The sequence below is a fragment of the Muscardinus avellanarius genome (genome assembly GCF_963383645.1).
Source record: "Muscardinus avellanarius genome assembly, chromosome: 7".
In the NCBI taxonomy this organism is placed as follows: Eukaryota; Metazoa; Chordata; class Mammalia; order Rodentia; family Gliridae; genus Muscardinus; species Muscardinus avellanarius.
The window spans coordinates 51166946-51180363 of NC_137793.1; the positions used below are offsets into that span (position 1 = coordinate 51166946).

General features: G+C 48.2%; 1 protein-coding gene across 6 annotated transcripts in view; it reads right to left on the minus strand.

Annotated features, from left to right (window-relative positions):
- PCDH15 (protocadherin related 15) overlaps window positions 1-13418 on the minus strand; it is a gene marked incomplete at both ends in the record, with an annotated part of 813688 nt that overhangs the window by 10088 nt on the left and 790182 nt on the right. The window lies entirely within an intron of this gene.

Below are 13418 nucleotides of genomic sequence, written 5' to 3' on the forward strand. Positions count from 1 at the left end.
AAAACTATCTATCAAATTAGATGGGGTAATAAGAAGCTTTCATGACAAACAGAAACCGAAGGAATTTAGATCTTCAAAACCAGCACTAGGAAAAATACTCAAAGAGATTAACTACAAAGAAGAAATAGGTAATACCAGAACCAGAGAAACAAGATTTTCCACCCAGCAGACAACTAAGCAAAGAAGAATAACCGTATTTCAAGCAGAAATAAAATCTTAACATGTTAGGAATTAAAAGTTATCTTTCAATAATTATACTAAATGTAAATGGCCTCAATTCCCCAATAAAAAGACATAAAGTAGCAAAATGGATTAAAAAACAGAATCCATCCATCTGCTGCTTACAAGAAACACACCTTACAAGTAAAGATAGGAACAAACTAAAGGTAAAGGGCTGGAACAAGGTAATCCATGCTAATGAAACTCAAAGGCAAGAAGGAGTAGCAACTATGATATCAGACAAGCTAGACTTCAAACCCAAACTTATTAGAAAAGACAAAGAAGGCCATAATTACTGGTGAAAGGAATAATACAGCAAGAGGAAATAACAATGATCAACACCTATGCCCCAAACATAGGTGTAGCTACTTTCATAAATCAAACTCTTTGTGACATTAAGACACACATAAATCCCAATACAATAACACTGGGAGACTTCAACACACCTCTCACATTAGACCGATATTCCAGACAAAGGGTCAGTAAAGATGCCTCAGAACTAAAGAACACCATTAATCAAATGGACCTGTTGGACACATATAGAATATTTCAATCAACAACAGCGGAGTTTACATATTTCTCAGCTGTTCATGAAATCTTCTCCAAAATAGATCACCTCCTGGGACACAAAATGAGCACTAGCAAATTTAAAAAATGTTACATACTTCCCTGTGTCATTTCAGATTATAATGGCATGAAACAAGAAATCAACTATAAGAAGATCCAGAGAAACAACATAAACATGTGGAGACTGAACACCACACTTCTGAATGAAGAATTAATCATAGAAGATGTAAGAGGTGAAATAAAAAAAATTTTAAAAAAATGAAAATAAAGATACAATATATCAAAACCTCTGGGACACTTTGAAGGTAGTATTAAGAGGAAAATTTATAGCACTGAGTGCTCACATAAGAAAAACAGAAAATCTTCAAATAAATAACCTAATGACACACCTCAAAGCCCTTGAAAAGCAGGAACAGTTGAACCCCAAAGCCAGTGGAAGACAGGAAACTATTAAAAGAGTAGAAATTTAAAAAAATGAAGAATAAAAAAAATACAGAAAATCAAAAACCAAAAGCTGGTTCCTCGAAAAAATTAACAAGATAGATAAACCACTAGCCAACCTAATGAAAAAAAAAAGAGATAATCAACCCAAATTATGAAAATCAGAGATGAAAAAAGAAGACATTACTACTGCCAGTGTTGAAATCCAGATGATTATCAGAAACTACTTTGAAAAACTATACTCCAACAAAATGGAAAATCTGGAGGAAATTGACAACTTCCAAGATAATTACAACCTTCTTAAACTGAGTCAAGAAGATATAGAACACTTAAACCAACCAATAACAGTCAAAGAGTTTGAAAGAGCAATAAAGAGCCTACCATCAAAAAAAAAAAAAAAAAAAAAGCCCAGGACCAGATGGTTTCCCAAGTGAATTTTATAAAACCTTTATAGAAGAGCTAACCCAAATACTTATCAAACTATTTTGTGAAATAGAATAAAACGGGAATCTCTCGAATACATTCCACAAAGCCAACATCACACTAATACCCAAACCGAATAAAGAAAGTTCAAGGAAGGAAAACTACAGGCCTATATCTCTGATGAACTTGGATGCAAAACTATTAAATAAAATACTAGCAACGCACATTCAAAACCACATAAAGAAAATCATACACCATGACCAGGTAGGGTTCACCCAAGGATGCAAGGCTGGTTCAGCATACAAAAATCAATCCATGTAATTCACCTTATAAACAGAATCAAAGACAAAAATCACATGATCATTTCAATAGATGTGGAAAAAGCATTTAATAAAATTCAACATTCAGTTATGATAAAAACACTGCAGAGAATTGGACTGAAAAGCATTTGATAAAATTCAATATCCATTTATGATAAAAAAAAAAAAACTGCAGAGAATTGGAAAAGAAGGAACATATCTCAACATCATGAAGGCAATCTACAATAAGCCCACCACCAACATCATATTAAATGAGGAAAAACCTCAAGAATTCCCTCTAAAAACAGGAATGAGACAAGGATGTTCATTATCACCACTTCTCTTCAATATAGTATTAGAGATTCTAGCCAGAGCAATAAGGCAAGAAAAGGAAATCAAATGAAAGTAGTACAAATAGGAAAAGAAGAACTCAAACTTTCACTATTTGCAGATAACATGATACTATATTTAGAAAACACCAACAAACTCAACCAAAAGGCTTATAGAACTGATCAACAAATTCAGCAAAGTATCTGGATACAATATCAATTTGAAAAAATCTGAAGATTTTCTGTACACCAACCATAAATTCACTGAAAAAGAGATTCAGAAAACACTTCCATGCCCCTGCCGAACTGCGCATAGCACGCCAGACCCCTGGAGAAACCAGACCCAGTAAGACGCTGGGTTCTGGGCAGGGGTCGCGGGCTGGGCATGCCAGATGGGGCCCGGGTCGCGGGACTCTGGGCCCCAGGCAGAACTGCGCGTAGCACGCCAGACCCCTGGAGAAACCAGGCCCAGTAAGACGCTGGGTTCTGGGTGGGGGTCGCGGGCGGGGCACGCCTAATGGGGCCCGGGTCGCGGGACTCTGGGCCCCTGCCGAACTGCGCATAGCACGCCAGACCCCTGGAGAAACCGGACCCAGTAAGACGCTGGGTTCTGGGCGGGGGTCGCGGGCTGGGCACGCCAGATGGGGCCCGGGTCGCGGGACTCTGGGCCCCTGCCGAACTGCGCGTAGCACGCCAGACCCCTGGAGAAACCGGACCCAGTAAGACGCTGGGTTCTGGGCAGGGGTCGCGGGCTGGGCATGCCAGATGGGGCCCGGGTCGCGGGACTCTGGGTCCCAGCCGAACTGCGAGTAGCACGCCAGACCCCTGGAGAAACCGGGCTCAGAACAGAAAAAGATAAAGAAAAATATCGGAGAGGTGGTAAGAAAGCCGTTATGGATGCCAGGACACTGGAGATGCAGACAAAACTTATCTAAATGCACTGGAACTTATGGAAAAATTCGCCGTGAAAGAGGACTGCTATTTCTCTATATTGTTAAGAATCTCAGACATCACATATAAGGAGAGAGCTTAGCGGAGACCAAGGAGAAATGCGGTGTTGAAAGAGTTCTCCGCGATGGTGGTGGAGACTTGTATTCAGGAGAAGCAGAAACCGGATCTTACCAACTTTATTTTTTTGGAGAAATTACACTAAGCTACCATCACGCATGCTTAGGAACACTGGACAACTTTCAGAGTGGAAAAAGAGCCTGGGAAGGATTTGAAACGGTGGAGGCAGTGACAATGCCAGTGGCCAATATTCGGGGGAGGCAGAGATCTGATACATTACAACTGGAACCTTTGAAATAATAACCACAGAGACAGTGATCGGAACCTGCTGAGGGGTTAGGCGGGCGCTGGGGCCAGTGGCCGACATCTGAGCTTGCTGTGAGGCAAGGCCACTACTGAGGCCTCCGTGGCCGGGATTGGAACCTGCAGAGGGGTTAGACCGATGCTGGGGCCAGCGAGGCCGGCATTGGAGCCTGCCATGATGCAAAGCTTGTGCTAGGGCCTCCGAGGTCGGGTCCGGAACTTGCTGAGGGGTTAGGCCGGTGCTGGGGTCAGCGAGGCCGGCATCGGAGCCTGCCGTGAGGCAAGGCCAGTGTTGGGGCCCCCGAGGACGGGACCGGAGCCTGCTGAGGGGTTAGGCCGGTGCTGGGGCCAGCGAGGCTGGCATCAGAGCCTGCCATGAGGCAAGGCCGGTACATGGGCCTCCGAGGCCAGGATAAGAGCCTGCCGAAGGGTTAGGCCGGTGCTGGGGCCTCCGAGGCCAGGATAAGAGCCTGCTGAGGGATTAGGCCGGTGCTGGGGCCAGCGAGGCCGGCATTGGAGCCTGCCTTGAGGCATGACCAGTGCTGGGGCCTCCGAGGCCGGGATCGGAGCCTGCCGAGGGGTTAGGCCGCTGCTGGGGCCAGTGAGGCCGGCATCGGAGCCTGCCTTGAGGCAAGGCCGGTACTGGGGCCTCCGAGGCCAGGACAAGAGCTTGCCGAGGGGTTAGGCCGGTGCTGGGGCCAGCGAGGCCGGCATCGGAGCCTGCCGTGAGGCATGACCAGTGCTGGGGCCGCTGAGGCCGGGATCGGAGCCTGCCGAGGGGTTAGGCCGGTGCTGGGGCCAGCGAGGCCGGCATCGGAGCCTGCCGTGAGGCAAGGCCGGTACTGGGGCCTCTGAGGCCGGGATCGGAGCCTGCCAAGGGGTTAGGCCGCTGCTGGGGCCAGCGAGGCCGGCATCGGAGCCTGCCGTGAGGCAAGGCCGGTACTGGGGCCTCCGAGGCCAGGATAAGAGCCTGCCGAGGGGTTAGGCCGGTGCTGGGGCCAGCGAGGCCGGCATCGGAGCCTGCCTTGAGGCAAGGCCGGTACTGGGGCCTCTGAGGCTGGGATCGGAGCCTGCCAAGGGGTTAGGCCGGTGCTGGGGCCAGTGAGGCCGGCATCGGAGCCTGCCGTGAGGCAAGGCCGGTACTGGGGCCTCCGAGGCCAGGATAAGAGCCTGCTGAGGGGTTAGGCCGGTGCTGGGGCCAGCGAGGCCGGCATCGGAGCCTGCCGTGAGGCAAGGCCGGTACTGGGGCCTCCGAGGCCAGGATAAGAGCTTGCCGAGGGGTTAGGCCGCTGCTGGGGCCAACGAGGCCGGCAGCGGAGCCTGCCGTGAGGCATGACCAGTGCTGGGGCCTCCGAGGCCGGGATCGGAGCATGCCGCAGGGTTAGGCCGGTGCTGGGGCCAGCGAGGCCGGCATCGGAGCCTGCCGTGAGGCAAGGCCGGTACTGGGGCCTCCGAGGCCAGGATAAGAGTCTGCCAAGGGGTTAGGCCGGTGCTGGGGCCAGCGAGGCCGGCATCGGAGCCTGCCTTGAGGCATGACCAGTGCTGGGGCCTCCGAGGCCGGGATCGGAGCCTGCCGAGGGGTTAGGCCGCTGCTGGGGCCAGCGAGGCCGGCATCGGAGCCTGCCGTGAGGCAAGGCCGGTACTGGGGCCTCTGAGGCCGGGATCGGAGCCTGCCGAGGGGTTAGGCCGCTGCTGGGGCCAGTGAGGCCGGCATCGGAGCCTGCCGTTAGGCAAGGCCGGTACTGGGGCCTCTAGGCCAGGATAAGAGCCTGCCGAGGGGTTAGGCCGGTGCTGGGGCCAGCGAGGCCGGCATCGGAGCCTGCTGTGAGGCAAGGCCGGTACTGGGGCCTCCGAGGCCAGGATAAGAGCTTGCCGAGGGGTTAGGCCGGTGCTGGGGCCAACAAGGCCGGCAGCGGAGCCTTCCGTGAGGCATGACCAGTGCTAGGGCCTCCGAGGCCGGGATCGGAGCATGCCGAGGGGTTAGGCCGGTGCTGGGGCCAGCGAGGCCGGCATCGGAGCCTGCCGTGAGGCAAGGCCGGTACTGGGGCCTCCGAGGCCAGGATAAGAGCTTGCCGAGGGGTTAGGCCGCTGCTGGGGCCAACGAGGCCGGCAGCGGAGCCTGCCGTGAGGCATGACCAGTGCTGGGGCCTCCGAGGCCGGGATCGGAGCATGCTGCGGGGTTAGGCCGGTGCTGGGGCCAGCGAGGCCGGCATCGGAGCCTGCCGTGAGGCAAGGCCGGTACTGGGGCCTCCGAGGCCAGGATAAGAGTCTGCCAAGGGGTTAGGCCGGTGCTGGGGCCAGCGAGGCCGGCATCGGAGCCTGCCTTGAGGCATGACCAGTGCTGGGGCCTCCGAGGCCGGGATCGGAGCCTGCCGAGGGGTTAGGCCGGTGCTGGGGCCAGCGAGGCCGGCATCGGAGCCTGCCGTGAGGCAAGGCCGGTACTGGGGCCTCCGAGGCCAGGATAAGAGTCTGCCAAGGGGTTAGGCCGGTGCTGGGGCCAGCGAGGCCGGCATCGGAGCCTGCCTTGAGGCATGACCAGTGCTGGGGCCTCCGAGGCCGGGATCGGAGCCTGCCGAGGGGTTAGGCCGCTGCTGGGGCCAGCGAGGCCGGCATCGGAGCCTGCCGTGAGGCAAGGCCGGTACTGGGGCCTCTGAGGCCGGGATCGGAGCCTGCCGAGGGGTTAGGCCGCTGCTGGGGCCAGTGAGGCTGGCATCGGAGCCTGCCGTGAGGCAAGGCCGGTACTGGGGCCTCTAGGCCAGGATAAGAGCCTGCCGAGGGGTTAGGCCGGTGCTGGGGCCAGCGAGGCCGGCATCGGAGCCTGCTGTGAGGCAAGGCCGGTACTGGGGCCTCCGAGGCCAGGATAAGAGCTTGCCGAGGGGTTAGGCCGGTGCTGGGGCCAACAAGGCCGGCAGCGGAGCCTTCCGTGAGGCATGACCAGTGCTAGGGCCTCCGAGGCCGGGATCGGAGCATGCCGAGGGGTTAGGCCGGTGCTGGGGCCAGCGAGGCCGGCATCGGAGCCTGCCGTGAGGCAAGGCCGGTACTGGGGCCTCCGAGGCCAGGATAAGAGCCTGCCAAGGGGTTAGGCCGGTGCTGGGGCCAGCGAGGCCGGCATCGGAGCCTGCCTTGAGGCATGACCAGTGCTGGGGCCTCTGAGGCCGGGATCGGAGCCTGCCGAGGGGTTAGGCAGCTGCTGCGTCCAGCGAGGCCAGCATCGGAGCCTGCCGTGAGGCAAGGCCGGTACTGGGGCCTCCGAGGCCAGGATAAGAGCCTGCCGAGGGGTCAGGCCAGTGCTGGGGCCAGTGAGGCCGGCATCGGAGCCTGCCTTGAGGCAAGGCCGGTACTGGGGCCTCGAGGCCAGGATAAGAGCCTGCCGAGGGATTAGGCCGGTGCTGGGGCCAGCGAGGCCGGCATCGGAGCCTGCCATGAGGCAAGGCCGGTACTGGGGCCTCCGAGGCCAGGATAAGAGCTTGCCGAGGGGTTAGGCCGGTGCTGGGGCCAACGAGGCCGGCAGCGGAGCCTGCCGTGAGGCATGACCAGTGCTGGGGCCTCCGAGGCCGGGATCGGAGCATGCCGAGGGGTTAGGCCGGTGCTGGGGCCAGCGAGGCCGGCATCGGAGCCTGCCGTGAGGCAAGGCCGGTACTGGGGCCTCCGAGGCCAGGACAAGAGCCTGCCAAGGGGTTAGGCCGGTGCTGGGGCCAGCGAGGCCGGCATCGGAGCCTGCCTTGAGGCATGACCAGTGCTGGGGCCTCCGAGGCCGGGATCGGAGCCGGCCGAGGGGTTAGGCCGCTGCTGGGGCCAGCGAGGCCGGCATCGGAGCCTGCCGTGAGGCAAGGCCGGTACTGGGGCCTCCGAGGCCAGGACAAGAGCCTGCCGAGGGGTTAGGCCGGTGCTGGGGCCAGCGAGGCCGGCATCGGAGCCTGCCTTGAGGCAAGGCCGGTACTGGGGCCTCTGAGGCCGGGATTGGAGCCTGCCGAGGGGTTAGGCCACTGCTGGGGCCAGTGAGGCCGGCATCGGAGCCTGCCGTGAGGCAAGGCCGGTACTGGGGCCTCCGAGGCCAGGATAAGAGTCTGCCAAGGGGTTAGGCCGGTGCTGGGGCCAGTGAGGCCGGCATCGGAGCCTGCCGTGAGGCATTACCAGTGTTGGGGCCTCCGAGGCCGGGACTGGAATCCTGCCAAGGGGTTAGACTGGTGCAGGGGCCAATGGCCAGCATCGGAGCCTGGCGTGAGGCAAGTTCACTCCTGCGGCCTCCAAGGTCGGGACAAAAGCCAGCTTAGGGGTTTGACCGGTTCAGGGGCCAGCGAGACCAGAACTGGGTCCTCCCATGAGGCAAGGCCGCTGCGTGAGCCAGCGAGGTCTGGATCAGTCCACTGAGTAGCCAGGGCACTACTGGGACCATCAAGAGTGGGATTGGTACTTGCAACGCAGCATGCACAGAGAAATATCGCAGAAAATATAAATCAGACGCTTCCCTTAATCAGCAATAACTAGGAGGAAACGGGCAACAGGAAGAGGTTGAGCCATAGAAAGGGCCCTATAGTGAAGCAACTAATGTGACCAATCAGAGGGTATGTAATACTGGAGGACGGAGCCTCTTTAAAATGCAGGAGGTACATAAACAAATGTATCAAAGTAAATCACCAAAGAAGTGTGGGATGGAGGGAGGGGGAGGGAATGGGACGGGGGCTGCAGGAGGGCTAATTGGATGATGTGTGCTTGTATATCCTCTCAAGTCTTGTACTCCAATGTGATTGATATATGACTACAATGCACCAATTTAAAAAATAAATTAATTAAAAATAAAAAAAAAAAAAAAAAAAAAAAAAAAAAAAAAAAAAGAAAACACTTCCACTCATGATCTCTCACAAAAAAATAAGTTAGAAATAAACTTAACCAAGGAGGTAAAAGATCTCTACAAAGAAAATTATAAAACTTTTAAAAAAGAAATCAAAGAAGAACTTAGAAGATGGAAAGATCTTCCATGTTCATAGATTGGCAGAATAAATATCATTTAAATAGCCATCCTTCCAAAAGTGATATACAGAATTAACACAATGCCAATTAAACTAACCAAGATCATTCCTCACAGCCATATAAAAATCAGTCCTTAAACGTATTTGGAACAAAAAAAAGGCCCAGAATAGCCAAAGTAGTGCTCAGCAACAAAAACCATGCAGGAGGAACCACAATACCTGACTTTAAACTATATTACAAAGCATTGTAATAAAAGCATCATGGTACTGGGACAAAAACAGACACAAAGTCCAATGGACAGAATATAATACCCAGAAACAAATCCACACATTTTCAGCCAATTGATTTTTGACAAAGGTGTCAAAAACATACACTGGAAAAAAGATAGCCTGTTCAACAAATGGTGTTGACAAACCTGGTTAATGATATGCAGAAAATTGGAAATTAATCCCACTTTCTCACCCTGTACAAGAGTCAATTCAAGATGGATCAAAGACTTGGAAATCAAACCAAAGACCTTGAAGCTCCTTGAAGAGGGCATAGGTCCAACACTGCAGCACATAGGCACAGATAAACATTTTCTCAACAAGACCCCAAGCCTCAACATATTAAAAGGCAAATTAATACATGGGATTGCATGAAACTGAAGAGCTTCTGTTCAGCAAAGGAAACTGTCAATAACCTCAATTGAGAGCCAACAGAATGGAAGAAGATTTCTGCCACCTACACCTCTGATAGAGGACTATTATCTAGAATATACAGAGAACTAAAGAAACTCAACACTAAGAAAACAAAGCATCCAATAAGAAAATTGGTGAGCGAACTAAATAGACACTTCATGAAAGAAGAAATTCAAATGGCCAATAAATGCATGAAAAAATGCTCAACATCACTGGCAATCAGAGAGATGCAAATCAAAACTACCCTGAGATTTCACCTAACTCTAACTAGCATGGCTATCATTCAAAACACAAAAAACTACAGATGCTGGTGAGGACGTGGAGAATTGGGAACTCTAAAACATTGTTGGTGGGATTGCAAATTAGTGCAACCACTTTGAAAAACAGTATGGAGAATCCTCAGAAGAATGGGAACAATCTACCATTTGATCCAGTAATACCACTTCTGAGTATCTATGCAAGAGATAGGAAACCAAACAACCAAACAAATGCATGTGTGTTCATAGCTGCACAATTCACCATAGCAACTATGGAACCAGCCAAGATGTCCATCAACAGATGAATAGATTACAACACTGGGATATGTACACAATGGAATTTTACTCCTCCATTAAAAAAAAAAAAACCCTCAGTTACATCATTTTCAGGGAAATTGGATGGAACTGGAGGACATTATGCTAAGTGAGATTAGTCAGTCACAAAAAATAAGAAATCAGAGGCTTTCCCTAATATATGAGAGTTAGGAAGAATTGGGTCATAGGAGAAACTCTAGATGAAAAAGAAAATCCTATGGAGAAACAAACAAGACAACCTAAAGGAGGAGAAAGGAGGGTGGAAGAGGAAAATCTCTAAAACACACAATGTACTTAAACATATCAAAGTCAACCACTAAGCCAAGCAAGGGAGGGAGGGAAGAGGAGGGAATGGGGTGGGAATTGGGTTGGGGTTAAATCAGTGATGTGACAAAAATCACATTCAAATGTGTCTTATCTCCATATTGATTGTGCTCATTTGTTGCACTGAACATTAATAAATAATTTAAATATATTCAGTTTAGTGCTCTTAAGAAGCCATGAACTAATGATAATATCATGTCATAAATTATATTATAGAAGATGACCAGATGTGAGAGTACTGAGATGCAGCCTCCTGCTTAAAGGGTTAACAAAGCAACTCTGGCTCCTGAGAAGCAGCTTGGAATGCCAGGCTGGGAGGCAAGCATACTTCCTCTAATCAGTGAGCTGAGTTTTGCCAAGTTCCCTTCAAGGACAGGAAGCAGGTCCAGGCCTCTCTGAATGTCCTTCCCAACATAGGCATCTCTCAGAAAACTTATTGGTATGATAAATAACTTGAGATGTTATGAGCAGTCACAGATGTTCTTTGCTTCTATTTGTAAAACAAAGAGTTGCTTTGAGACTACTCCTTTGGCTTTACTCACACACATCCATTGTTGCTTTAAGTTAACCTTGTAATGTCTAAAATAGTTAATTTGTCTATGGATCCCATAGAAGCTTTCTCTATAAAAGTTTGATTGTTCTCTCAATAAAACATGCAGTGTATATGAAACCTGCATCCCCTGTGCCCCGTGAATCAGCTTTACCCTTATGCCTCCAGTGCACTAGACACTGACAGGTGGCACCTTCAAACAGGAACCTGAGAAAAAGGTGTGTCAGGAAAGCCAGAGGTAAGTAAATACTGTTACAGGGTGATGGAAGAAGCTAAATCTACTCCTTATGTTTCTATCTTACAACAACTTCTTAAATCTTATGAAGCTCAAGTTTCTACTTCTGATCTTGAAATGTATATAGAAGTGATAGAAAATTATAACCCATGGTTTCCAGAAGAAGGGATGTTAGACATAGAAACCTGGGAAAAAATTCAAGGGGAACATATATCTGTTCGATTTTGGTCTATTGGTCTTTAGTATATGCTTTGTTCAAAGCTATGTTAGAAGAGAGAAAAAATATATCATTGGAAAAAGGAGGCTACTCCATCTGTACAAAAGTTACAATTAGAGGAAGGAGTTAAAAGAGATATTTTAAGGGAGCATGATAAGGTTATTCATGAATATGACACTCCATCCAATTTCCCTGAAAATGATGTAATTGAGTTTTTTTTGATGGCTGGGTAAAATTACATTGTGTACATATTCCACAGTTTTGTAATCCATTCATCTGTTGATGGACATCTTGGCTGGTTCCATAGTTTGGCTATGGTGAATTATGCAGCTATGAATATAGATACACATGCATTAGTTTGGTAGTTTGGTTTCTTTTTCTTTTGGGTAGATACCCAGAAGTGGTATTGCTGGATCAAATAGAGGACTAATATCTAGAATATACAGAGAACTGAAGAAACTCAACACTAAGAAAACAAAGCATCCAATAACAAAATGGGAAAGTGAACTAAATAGACACTTCACAAAAGAAGAAATTCAAATGGCCAATAAATGCATGAAAAAATGCTCAACATCACTGGCAATCAGAGAGATGCAAATCAAAACTACCCTGAGATTTCACCTAACTCCAACTAGAATGGCAATAATTCAAAATACAACAACAATAGATGCTGGTGAGGATGTGGAGAAGTGGGAACTCTAAGACATTGTTAGTGGGATTGCAAATTAGTGCAACCACTTTGAAAAACAGTATGGAGAAGCCTCAGAAGAATAGGAATAGTATCAGTTTAAATGAAGAAAGTAGGTCTCAGAACTAATACTTTTATGCTAATTGACAAATGTATATTTAATCTGATACATCCAAAAACTAAGAAAAGACCTTCAAATAATTTTAAAGCAGAATTTTAGTAACTTTTAATATAGATGTACTTTTTTATAGAGATAAAAAGCTTAGATTTACTAGTTGAAGTAAATTTACAACATCCACTACATTAAAAAATTATAATAAGGAGCCAGACGTGGTGGCACAAGCTTGTAATCCCAGTACTGGGGAAGCTGAGACAGGAGGATCTTGGGTTCATGGATAGACTCAGCAACTTAGTGAGGCCCTCTGCAACTTAGTAAGACCTTGTTTCAAAACAAAGAATAAAAAATAGTGCTGGGGGTGTAGCTTGGAAGTAGAATGGCCCTGGATCCCACTCCTAGTACTGCAGAAAATATAATAAAAGTTATAATAAAGTATAACAAGACTCATATAGGAGCTCATGAAACTCAGTTTTGACTTAGGCATGCATGGAGCAGTTCTGAGCTGGGAAAGAAGGAATAGAGACTAGTAGAAAACAAGGTTTTTAAAGTAAACCTCTCGGATAATTATATAGCCCCCCATAAAAGAAAAAAAGAAAAAGAAAGGAAGAAAGGAAGGAAGGACAGAAGGAGAGGTCCAGGCACAATGGTGCAGGTCTTTAATCCAGTGACTCAGGAGCCTGAGTCATGATGATCACAAGTTAGAGGCCAGCCTCAAAAATGTAGGAGGACTCTTTCACAAAATAATAAAAGAAAAAGGGCTTAAGGTGTAACTTAGTAGTGAATCATCACTGGTTCCAAAAGAAAAGCAAAAAATGACAGAAGAAAAAGATACCAAAAAGGGACCTGGTGAGCAGTGGACTCCTGAATTAGCTCAAGCAGACCATGGAATGCTGGTCCTCTGTGAAATGCCATTCAATCCCTGTCAGCATCCTGTTTTATCTGGTAAATTCTAAATTTAGAAATCCATGCAAAGTCGCACACTAAGAGGTTATTTTTTTGGAAAATCAAACAGTTAATGTTATTTTAAAATTTACTTTTGATGCAGATCACACAGAAAATAAGATCTTATTGTAGACATTTATATACTAATGAAAACAAGAACAATTTTAATTATCACTTACTAAATTTTATCTACTATATTACAGTCACTAAGCTGGAAACTTACATAGTAATTTTTACTGGTAACATTTTTAAAAAGTTGAATTGATGTTCAGAAGAATGCATATCTTGACAAAAGTCTTGAATCTAGTAATAATTGACATTAAATAATTGGCATTATTTAATTTTCTGATAAATCCTCTTCATAAAAATTTTTATTAAAAGCCTCAGAAAATTTGAATATACCTCCCACCCAATACCTAGATTTTACTTATTTATTTATTCATTCATTCATTCATTTGGGTGCTGGGTAATGGACCTAGGGGCACTCTATCTCTGGGCTACACTGCTAGCCCTATTTTATTTATTTATTTTT